Raw genomic sequence first — 11,372 nt, 5'->3', positions numbered from 1 at the left:
TTATGAATACGCACAAATATAAGCAGAAAAAAGACTAGGAGGATATACACAAGAATGATAGTTCATGGTAGTTATATCTGCATTGTGGGTGTTTCCGTTCCCTATTTAGTCATTTCTCTGTCTTCCAGGTGTACTAATTTCATCCTTATACAGACTAAGGTCATTGGTTTTAAAATAGTGGGTAACACCAGGACCCTTTCTTCTCTGCAGAAAGCAATTCCTTCCTGGTGGGGAAAGCCCAACTTAAAATGCAAACTATGGGATCCGAATCTCGTTTGAGAGCCACATCAACACATCAGATCACAGGGTTATCATAAGGGCTCCCAACTTTCCCTTAAGCCTTCTACACCTGCTTGGTCCTTTCTCCTCACACCCGTACCCAAACAAAGCTCCGAGTTGATTGGCTGGGGCTACGTTTCTAAAGGGCCAAGGAGTGTGCAGGAACAGCCCCCAGCAGAACTTCCTCCTCAAGTTCCAGGCCGGAATGTGCGCACATCCCCTTCCAGCGCTCGCCCTTCCCTCTCTCGGTAGCCTCTGCAGCAGCCCAACCCAAAGACTGCAAAGGGCGGAAAGGAGACGGAATCTCACAATTTGGGGGCCCGAGTGTAGTTAGGAATACTAAAAGCTACCAGTAGATGGCGCTCCGACTCCGCCCGAGGGACCATCCCCACGGGTGATTAACCGCGTAACCGCCAGAGCGGGAAAGATCCACTTTCTGTCCCCCGCCAGGGGGTTGAGTGGGAGTCTGGGTGCACACCCAGGCTTTGTTTAAATTCTTTGTTTAAAGTAAGGAAAAGAGTAACTTCCATTAGGCCCCCTGTGCCTCGCCCTATTTGTGCTTGGAGGCAGAGCGCTGGGAAAAGGGGACCCCAAGCACCCACCCAGCGCAGGAGGTAGTGAGACGTAAGCGCACTGCCGCCTCTGAGGGTTCAAAGCGGCTGCCAGGGGGAGACGTTTCTGAAGTGGTCAGGGGACCCCTCGGCCTTCCCCAGACCCGCTTCCTGCACCGGTCCAGGTGGGTCGCAGGTGAGGCGCCATCCCGGCGCGGGTGGAGGCGAACACGAGCGGCCCTCGGGAGGTCGAAGTCGCCCCGGGCCCCCGGGCGGGGAGTGGGTGCCCCGAGCCCCCGGAGGTGTCCGAAATGGGTGGCGGGTCTGGGGGGAGCCGGGAGGAAGGCGGCCGGGTCTCGGGACAGGGACCTCGTGGGGCCGGCGCTCACCCGCTCGCGCTCCTTGGCGTTGGCCACGCGCCGCCGCTCCAGCACCAACTGCAGGTCCTCCGTGGACGAGTAGCCGCCCGACGGCAGCCGCTTGAGCCGGCAGACGGCGGCCAACTGGGGCAACGGCCCGAACTGCTCCCGCAGCACGTCGTCCAGCACCTCGGCCGGTGGGGCCTTCAGGAGCGCCGGCGCGGCGTCCATGGCGGCGCGCGGGGGCGGTAGGCCGGGCCTTCCCGCGCGGGCACCTGGGGCCACGCGGGGTCGGGGGCGGCGGCGGCCCGGCCACCTGCCCCCATTCCCCTGCGCGCCTGCGTACCTGCCCCGCCCTCTCTGGGGAAACCGCTCCAGGACGCTCAACAAGCCCCACAGGTGATTTCCGTGAAGCCTGGATTACAGCGCTGGCTCACAAATCGGCTGCACACTGGAGTCACCTGGGGAGTTTTAAAAAAATCCACCTGCTCGGGTACCAGTCCCCCACATTCTGACTCAACCAATCTGAGTTGGGACCTGAGCGTCTGGACATGTGTACACACGTGTAGGCAAATATACATACGAACATATATACGTTTACCAGAAAAAAATTGATGGATAGGGGCTTCCCTGGTGGCGCAGTGGTTGAGAGTCCGCCTGCCGATGCAGGGGACACGGGTTCGTGCCCCGGTCCGGGAAGATCCCACATGCCGCAGAGCGGCTGGGCCCGTGAGCCGTGGCCGCTGAGCCTGCGCGTCCGGAGCCTGTGCTCCTCAACGGGAGAGGCCACAACAGTGAGAGGCCTGCGTACCGCAAAAAAAAAAAAAAAAAAAAATTGATGGATACACACAAAACGATTTTCAATTCCATTTTGAAATAAATAAAAGTTGCAAGAGCAGAAACAAAAAGGTCCTATATCCCCTTCACCTAGATTTCCCACTTAACTTTTTTCACATGTGCTCCACCACTACCTTTCTCTCTATGCGTATTCCCGTTTTCATTTTTCTTTTTCTAAAGCTTTTCCTTAGTCTTGTCCTGTCTTCATGGCTTTGACAGTTTCAGAGAGTAGAAGCCTTTCAGTGTGGAGGATGTCCCTCAACCTGGGTCTGTCCAGTGTTTCCTCATGTCCAGACCCAGGTCCTGCCCTCTTGGCAGGGACTCGATAGGAAAGATGCTGAGCTTTTCTCAGTGCCTCACATCAGGAGGCATGATGTTGACCTGTCCCACCGCTGGCAATGTTAACTTTGATCACCCAGTCAAGGTGGTGTCTGCCAGGTTCCTTCACCATAAATTGACTTTTTTTTTTCCTCTTAATTGATAAATATTTTGTGAGGAGATATCCTTAGTATCCATTACTGACTCCTGCCTGAATTAACCGCCACTCTGATAACAGACAAATGGTCAGCATCCTCTTTGAGGAAGAGCTCTCGCTTCTCCCCAGTAAGTGTTTCATTTTGTGTTATGTCAGCATGAGCTCATGAATTTCTATTTTATTCAATAAGATGTAATTCATTCATATCATTTATTTTAATGCTCATATTGTCCCAGATTTGGCCTGTGGGAGCCCCTTCAAACTGGCTCCTCTGTACTTTTGACATGACCCCTTCATTCTTTGAGCACTTACTTGTGCCAAAAAGACAACATGTTTCAGGCTCATCCCGAATTCTCCTAGCCCCTGCCCTGAAATGGGTCAATTCTCTTCTTAGTGGAAGATAGGATTTAGAAACCAAGTTTGGATGTTCATTCCTTTTGGGATGTCATTACTTCTAGGCTCTTTTTGCAGACAGGAAATAGATGTATGCATGCATAGAAGCATACACACACATACAGCCGTATCTATCTCTGTATATAGATGGACAGATATATTTAAAAAGCATGAGTTCACACTAATACCTCCAGTTCCAATCCAATACCTCAGGTTTCTCTCTAGTTTCCCCCTTAATTCCCTTCTTCAACAGTGAGAAACTTCACTCTGGTTACTTATTTGCTCGGTTCCCACATAGAACTAATTTCCTAGCCACACCAGCCACCTCCTCAGCCCCATCTCCATGGCAACTGCCTTCAAGGGCAGGGCGAGGGGAAAAGGACACACCAAATGCTTAACTGGGGTTCCCCTGAGCAGTGGGCCTGGGAATGGGGAGCTTTGATCTGTGAATCCCATCTTCTGTGTTGCTTGCATTTTCATAGCATGAAATTACTTTTATAATTTTTAAAATATATTTTTTAAAGGAGGAAAATAACTTTATGTGCTCTGAGTTCATTTGGTGCTGTCTGCTGACAGGCAGAGAGAAGGCTGCAAGAGCCAGGTGTGTGGGGATGAAACTTAAAATGGAGATGGTTTACCCCTTTACTTAACTTTCCTTGGGCATCGAAAAGAACATCACCGACATTATTTTATTGCCAAAAGCTCGAGTGGGCAAGCTGGTGTGCATCAGGAACCCAGTGTGAGAAACCCAGACTTTATTCTTTCAGACCTGCTCCCCTCCATCAACTCCAACTATAATTTTCTGGCCCCTTGGCTGTTTGATTCCTCAACTGAGCCATCTGTTCTGAGGGAGAGCAATTACATACACCAGTTTGACCTTTCCATCACGCAATAATGCAATGGCCTGATGAACAAAAAGTTTATTTCTCTCGCCTCTAACAGTGTGAAACGTGGAGGTCAGTAGTGCATCTCTGCCCCTCATGGTCACTCAGGGATTTAGATTCCTTCCAAATCATTGCTCCTTCATCATCGCCCCTGGGTGTCATTTCCCAAAATGGAGCTGTCCCGTTTGAGGCTTCTGCCGTGGCTGGTGTCCGGCAGGGATCACCTTCACAGCAGCAAAGTCCTCAGGCCACTTGCACCAGTCGAGGTCCAGAAAACTCTTCTAGGGTCAAAAACTCTTCTGGGTATTCCAAGCAGATGCCAAGGGGTTTAATTCAGGGATTTATAAAGGTGCTTACACAATCAGTGGGAGGGTGGGAGAAGCAGGAGGGCTCTGAGTCCAAGGACACACCACCAAAGCAGCAGCCAGGCAGCAGGGAGTCCCTGCCCCTGCAGCTGCCACTCAAGCCTCCGAAGCTGGAGGAGGCGCCCGGGAGACTGCTGCAGAGAAACCCCAATTTTCCATGCCCTGGCATGTCCACAAGAAACAGGTGGTAGGACAGGGAGGGGCGCTCTGCCTCACTTCCATGCTGGCAATCTCACACACCTGTTTCTAACTAAATCATTTTTTTAAAATAAATTTATTTATTTATTTTTGGCTGCACTGGGTCTTCGTTGCTGCACATGGTTTCTCTGGTTGCAGTGAGCGGGGGCTACTCTTCGTTGTGGTGCGCAGGCTTCTCACTGCAGTGGCTTCTCTTGTTGTGGAGCATGGGCTTTAGGCCCACGGGCTTCAGTAGTTGTGGCACGTGGGCTCAGTATTGTGGCTCGCCGACTCTAGAGCGCAGGCTCAGTAGTTGTGGTGCACGGGCTTAGTTGCTCTGCAGCATGTGGGATCTCCCCGGACCAGGGCTCAAACCTGTGTCCCCTACGGGCAGGCAGATGCTTAACCACTGAGCCACCAGGGAAGCCCTAACTAAATTATCTTAACTGACATCCAGAGCCATGGGTACAAGGGGTTCTGGGAAATGGAGCTTCGGCCTTCCTGCCTCTGCAACGCAGAAAAGCACCCTGGAGAAGGGAATGAGGACAGTCTGGTCCACATTATCTTCCACCCCGAGACAGAGAAATTGCCCCAGCAGGTTCACCTCATCAGTCTTTGCCTATTCGTTACCCTGGGACCCAGCCGAGAAGAACACCCTCTCCTGCTGATGGGAACACCCATCGTGGGTGCTTGGAAGCCTCTACCACACCAGCCAGATCGTGGCTCAGACACAGTTCCCTTAATCTCCTTAGCTCAGTCAAGACATGAGAGAGCGGCGAAAACCAGCTTTAGTAAGAGAAGGCAAAGAATGACATTTTAAAAGGATCAAAAACTATAAAGGGACATGTTTGCATTGTCCAGAATGCCTATCCAAATCAATTTGGCAATTTCATATCAGTATTCATTTTCACATAAATGTCTATTATTATTACATATTATTTATTACATAGTATATATTATTCTATCTCACCACATTCTTGGGACTTAGACTTTACTCCGATGTACAAGTGGGAAAATCAATGCCAGAGAAGTTGAGTACCCAGCCAAGGTCACGCTGCTGGTCAGTGGCAGAGCTGAGCCGAGAGCTCAGGTTTGCCGTCTCCGTGGCAGTCCTTTTTCCTCGAGGTCTGAGTGGCCCCCATCCCAAGGGCTCCGGGCCCAGCCCTGTGCCTCCGGTTAGCCTGGTGCCCCAGCACCCGGGCCCTGCTCCTCTCCCAAGGTCCTGCTCCCTGTGCCCCACACCTCACCTCCCTTGAGCTCCTCCTCCACCCCCTGGCCATGAGCTGGGGTTAACTTCTTGGCCACATCTTTAGCAGAGGTAACAGTGGGTCAGAAGTGCTTTTCCACCAGCAGCGGTGAAGAGGAACAGACCCACAGGCTGTGTCCCCAGGAAGCTGCTTTAAGGTCATTTCCCCACAGGGACCCTCAACTCGTGCCCTTCTCCTTTGTGCTGCTGGGCTAAGGCCACAGCCATAGCCTGGAGCTCTGACAAGATGCCAAAGGTGCCTGGCAGCCTCGCAAAGGGGTGGATGGAAGCTTAGGGCCTGTGGGGTCACACGGGAGAGCTGAGACTTAAGCAGGGCCCAGGGGTTCATCGTGGCTCAGAGGGGAAGAGCTTCTGAAGCACACGGGTTCCTAGGACTTTTGAGTGAGTCATCCAAACTCTAGGCCTCACCTTGCCATCTATAAAGCAGAGATTATAATAGAAGCTTCCTCAGAGTTGTAGTGAGGAGTCCATCAGGCAATTGGTGTAACAATAACAGCTAAGGCTTATACAGTGGGATCTCGGTGCCATGCACTATTCTAAGCTCATCATATGTGCTAATTTTCTAAATTCACACAACAGCCCCAAGAGTGAGGGATTCTCATTTACTCACAGAAGAAGAAATTGAGACACAAAAGTCAGGTAACCTGCTTTCGCAGGGGCAAAAAGGGGCAAAGCTGAGACTGGACCCAGAGAGTCTGGCCACAGAGCCTGGGTCTACAACCACGAACTTCTCTTGCCTCGTGTAACTCCCACCCCATTGGAAGTGACGGTGAGAACAGCAATGATGATTTATGAACCAGATGGAATGTCCAGAAACTCGGCTATTACACAGACAAATCTTAAGTGACCCAGGCAGAGGGATGTTCTGAGCAACAGTGCAGGAACTGCAGTCAGAGCTGGTTGAGGGGCACTGAGGCCCAGGGCTCGGTTCCAGTGACCCTACAGCGAGGATGCTGTGAGAGGCTCGGTGGAACCACCTTGAAGAGGGCCTAGATTCCTGGTCCTGGGATCTATACAGCTGAGACTGGGAAGTTCTCGTCAGATAGAAGGGTAAGATTGCAACAAAAGCAGGGCTCTGGGAGGTTCGAGAGGAAGTGGGATCCAGACTGCTTTGGGGGAGGGTGAGGGGATCTGAGGGGCACAGCTGTGCTGTGGATACCCTGCTGCGTGGACACTTGCCCTGCAGGAAGAAGCCTTCCTGAGGCCCAGCTGGCAGCCCCTTGTTCTACCCTAAATCACCACCACCACCCCCAAAAAGCAGCCCATAACTCCTCACTCTTCTGTGACTCTAACCGAGGCCTGGAGCCTTCATTGGCAGTGCGGGTCCTTGGGGGTGTTTGGCTTTGAGCTGCAGGAATTGCTAGTAGCAGATTGAGGTAGAGCCATTTATAACTGGCCCTTATAAGTGAGAAAATACAAAGAGAGAGGGTCTTCCTAGTAGGCATGGTGTAGGGTTACGGGGAGACCTGGCCAAGGCCCAGGCCTAAATCTGGGCATTGCTCATGGGAGCAAGTGTTGTAAGAGTTCTGGAGCATGGAGGGCTGAGACATTAGTTGGTAGAGGACACTTGGAGTTTACAACTATAATAAGTAGGGGTAACTTTTCCTCTAAACTAGTGACCTCCATCCTCAAGATGCTGTGCCATCTTCCTCCAGAATGCGTTCTCCCTCCTGACTGAGAAATTATTCTAGAAAACTAGGCCTCGAAGGTCATTTCTTGACAGCCAAAAAGTCTATGCCTTCCCCTCCCTATGCCAGAGTCCGGCTGTCCCCTAAATCACAACGTGTAGACAGACCCCAGCCTCATCAGGTTGGGTCCTCCTGCTGAGGGAGACTGGAAACCATGGCCCTGGGAGACAAGGCTGTGGGCACACCCCAGGTGGCGGGAATTGTCACAGCCTGCTGTTGCCACCAATGCAATCTGAGTGGAGGCAGAGTGGGACAGGGTGACAAGCTGACTGCTTCCCCCAGGACAACTGTGGATTCACTCTGCCTCCCCAGATTCTCTCTGCTCCATCTGCAGAGAACTGAATTCCTCTGCCTTTCTCTTTCTTGGGGAGACTGCAGCTTTCAGAACCTCCTCTAGAGGAGAGAAGGGGCCAGCCTGGGCATGAGAACTGACCCTGGAATGTGAGCAGGAGAGAGTCCTTCAGGTTTACCAGTTCCTGTTCTGTTAGCTCTAGACCACAGACCATGGAGGGCTGGGTGAGCAGCTGCTACTCCAGAAGGTCCCCAGCCCCAGGTTTCAAGCACCACAGGACTCCTTCCTGTGGCTCTGAGAAGGGGGCAGATGTCCTAACCACCTCTCCTCCCTACTGCAATGCCGGCTTCATGAAGGCTGGAATTTTTATCTGTTTGGTTTGCTGTTGAATCCCCAAAACCTAGAAGAGTGTTTGGTACATAGTGGAAGCACAATAAATAATCCTTGATTGAATGAATACGGATAAAAAGTAAAATTCTTCAAGTATATGTAATGGTTGCGATTTTTTTTTTTTGGCCAAGCCATGCGGCATGTGGGACCTTAGTCCCCCAACCTGTAATCGAACCCATGCCCCCTGCATTGGGACTGTGGAGTCTTAACCACTGGACCACCCGGGACATCCCAATGGTGATGAATTTTTTAGACATTAAGCAAAGTAACACTGAAATACCTAAATCAAAAGCTATTAGAGGGCAGCTTCCCTGGTGGCACAGTGGTTAAGAATCCGCCTGTCAATGCAGGGGATACGGGTTCAAGCCCTGGTCCAGGAAGACCCCACATGTTGCAGAGCAACTAAGTCCATGTGCCACAACTACTGAGCCTGTGTGCACGCCTAGAGCTGGTGCTCCGCAACAAGAGAAGTCACCACAATGAGAAGGAGCCCGCACACCACAGCAAAGAGTAGCCCCTGCTCGCTGCAACTAGAGAAAGCCCGTGCAGCAATGAACACTCAACGCAGCCATAAAATAAATTAATTAATTTTTTAAAAAAAGCTATTAGAAATCTGAGAATGTGGCAAAGCATAGATAAATGTGGATAACCATAGATAAATGTTAAACATGGGAGAGTTAAAATCCTCTTAGAGAAATTTATAGGCTGAGTAGACAGAACATAAATGAGGATATAGACTATCTGAATAATGAAAATTACAAGTCTAGTCTAACAAATATGCCTATGGAACATTTATAAAAAGTGAACGTACACTGGGTCACAAGGAAACTCTCAGTAAATTCTAAGAAAGTGGGACATATTATTTAATACTGGCTTCTACTTTTCTTTGTGTAAGCTAGGAAAACCCTAAAAGAAAGAAATGCATACAAATAAAACAATAAACCCATCTCTATATATATCTATATTGCTATAGCTGCAAAATACCAAGGAATCAACTATCAGGAAATCAAATCTAGCAATATATTAAAATAATACTATAACCAAATAGGTTTCTATTCAAAAGCTACAAAGATAATTGATCATTAGGAAATTACTAATGTAATTTATTATACTAACATATAAAAGGATAAGATTTTTAATGGTTTATTTATTTACTTATTTATTTTGGCCACACTGCGCAGCATGCGGGATCTTAGTTCCCAGACCAGGGATCAGACCCGTGCCCCCTGCAGTGGAAGCACGGAGTCCTAACCACCGGACCGCCAGGCAATTCCCAAAAGGATAAGATTTTAATTAATATTTTGGTATATGCTGAAAACCCATTTGACAAAATTCAGTATCCATCCTTAATTTAGATAACCTCTGGTTATTTCGAATTAAAGGAAATTTCCTTCACTTTATAAAAGGTAGTTATCAGAAATCAACAACAAACTACTTAGTGTAAAACTGGAAATAGTCATATTAATGTCAGGAACAGCACAAGCATGCCAGCCATCACTAATACTAGTTAACATTTTTCTGGAGGTCTTACCAATACAGTAACAAAAGAAAAAGAAATAAGGTATAAATTCCAGAAAAGTACAATTGCAGTTATCATTACTTGCAAATAATGTTTTTCATCCAGAAACCCAATGCAATGAACTAGAAAAAAGAAACAACTAGAGTTCTTACATACGTATTCAATAACATGTTTTATATATGATAAATATGCAAAATTAATAGCTTTCCTTAATACTATAATATCCTATTAGAGAATATAATGAGTTTTCTGTTGAAAGAGGTAGATTCAATGCCCACATTCATGTCTATTTTCTTTGAAAATCTACTATAATGACAGTAAAGGAATAAAAATAAGAAACACCCACAATGACAAAGAGAATGGAAGAAAAATCAACAGATAAGAAATTTCAACAAAACTGGGAAGCTGGTAGTGGGTGGATGAGTGGTAACTGAATCAGCAGAACTGAGAAAATGGAACTCAAACTGCCACTAATGAGTAAAGTGAATAAAAATGAGGACAACCCCAGTAAGTTCACAACTCTGAAGTAGCAGTTACCTCTGAAGGGAGGGGTGCAGGGCAGACTAAAAATTGGAGAATCAGTTGAAAGTTTTATGAAGACCATTTAGAACTTACACATCCCCTCCTCCACCTCCTGTAACTAGGCAATCCCCTGCACTGAGGAAGGGCAGTTTATATCCAGAGAGGTCTGCACAGCCAGACTGAAAGCAGGGGCACTCAGGGGCCATCTCTGTGCCAAAGAGTGAGATGCCTAGACCCCTTTCCCCTCTGCGGAAATGCTGGCAGTTGAGCTTCTATTTCCCAAATGTTTGGGGAATTCCTTTCTGAAGACCCCTCCACGGCCATTGGATTAACTGCAGCAGGGATGCTCCAGTGAAAAATCCAGCTAACCACCTTATGTCCTTTAGTGAAATCCACCAATAACCAAGCCCCGCCCACAAACGGATCTAAAAATTTTTGAAAAAGTTAAAGGGGGGGCTCGCCCTACTGGATAACAAAACGTATTATAAAACTACAATAATTAAAGCAATGTGGTTCTCATAAAAGAAAATGAGAACTCATGGGAACGATGCAATCAAGAAACTTGTAAGTATTCATCAATAGACAATTGGCTTAAGAAGATGTGGTATACTGTGTATATGCTGTCTACAAGACACCCACTTCAGATCTAGGGACACATACAGACTGAAGTGAGGGAATGGAAAAAGATATTCCATGCAAATGGAAATTAAAAGAAAGCTGGAGTAGCAATTCTCATATCAGACAAAATAGACTTTAAAATAAAGACTATTACAAGAGACAGGGACACTACATAATGATCAAGGGATCAATACAAGAAGATATAACAATTGTAAATATTTATGCACCCAACAGAGGAGCACCTCAATACATAAGGCAAATACTAACAGCCATAAAAGGGGAAATCGACAGTAACACAGTCATAGTAGGGGACTTTAACACCCCACTTTCACCAATGGACAGATCATCCAAAGTGAAAATAAATAAGGAAACACAAGCTTTAAAAGATACATTAGGGGCTTCCCTGATGGCACAGTGGTTGAGAGTCCGCCTGCCGATGCTGTGCTCTGCAACGGGAGAGGCCACAACAGTGAGAGGCCCACGTACCGCAAAAAAAAAAAAAAAAAAAATACATTAAACAAGATGGACTTAATTGATATTTATAGGACATTCCATGCAAAAACAACAGAATACACATACTTCGCAAGTGCTCATGGGACATTCTCCAGGATAGATCATGCCTTGGGTCACAAATCAAGCCTTGGTAAATTTAAGAAAATTGAAATCATATCAAGTATCTTTTCCAAACACAACACTATGAGACTAGATATCAATTACAGGAAAAAACCTGTAAAAAATACAAACACATGGAGGCTA

The sequence above is a fragment of the Lipotes vexillifer genome, unplaced genomic scaffold (assembly GCF_000442215.2).
Source record: "Lipotes vexillifer unplaced genomic scaffold, Lipotes_vexillifer_v1.1 scaffold253, whole genome shotgun sequence".
NCBI lineage: Eukaryota > Metazoa > Chordata > Mammalia > Artiodactyla > Lipotidae > Lipotes > Lipotes vexillifer.
Note: the sequence above shows the minus strand (reverse complement) of the source record.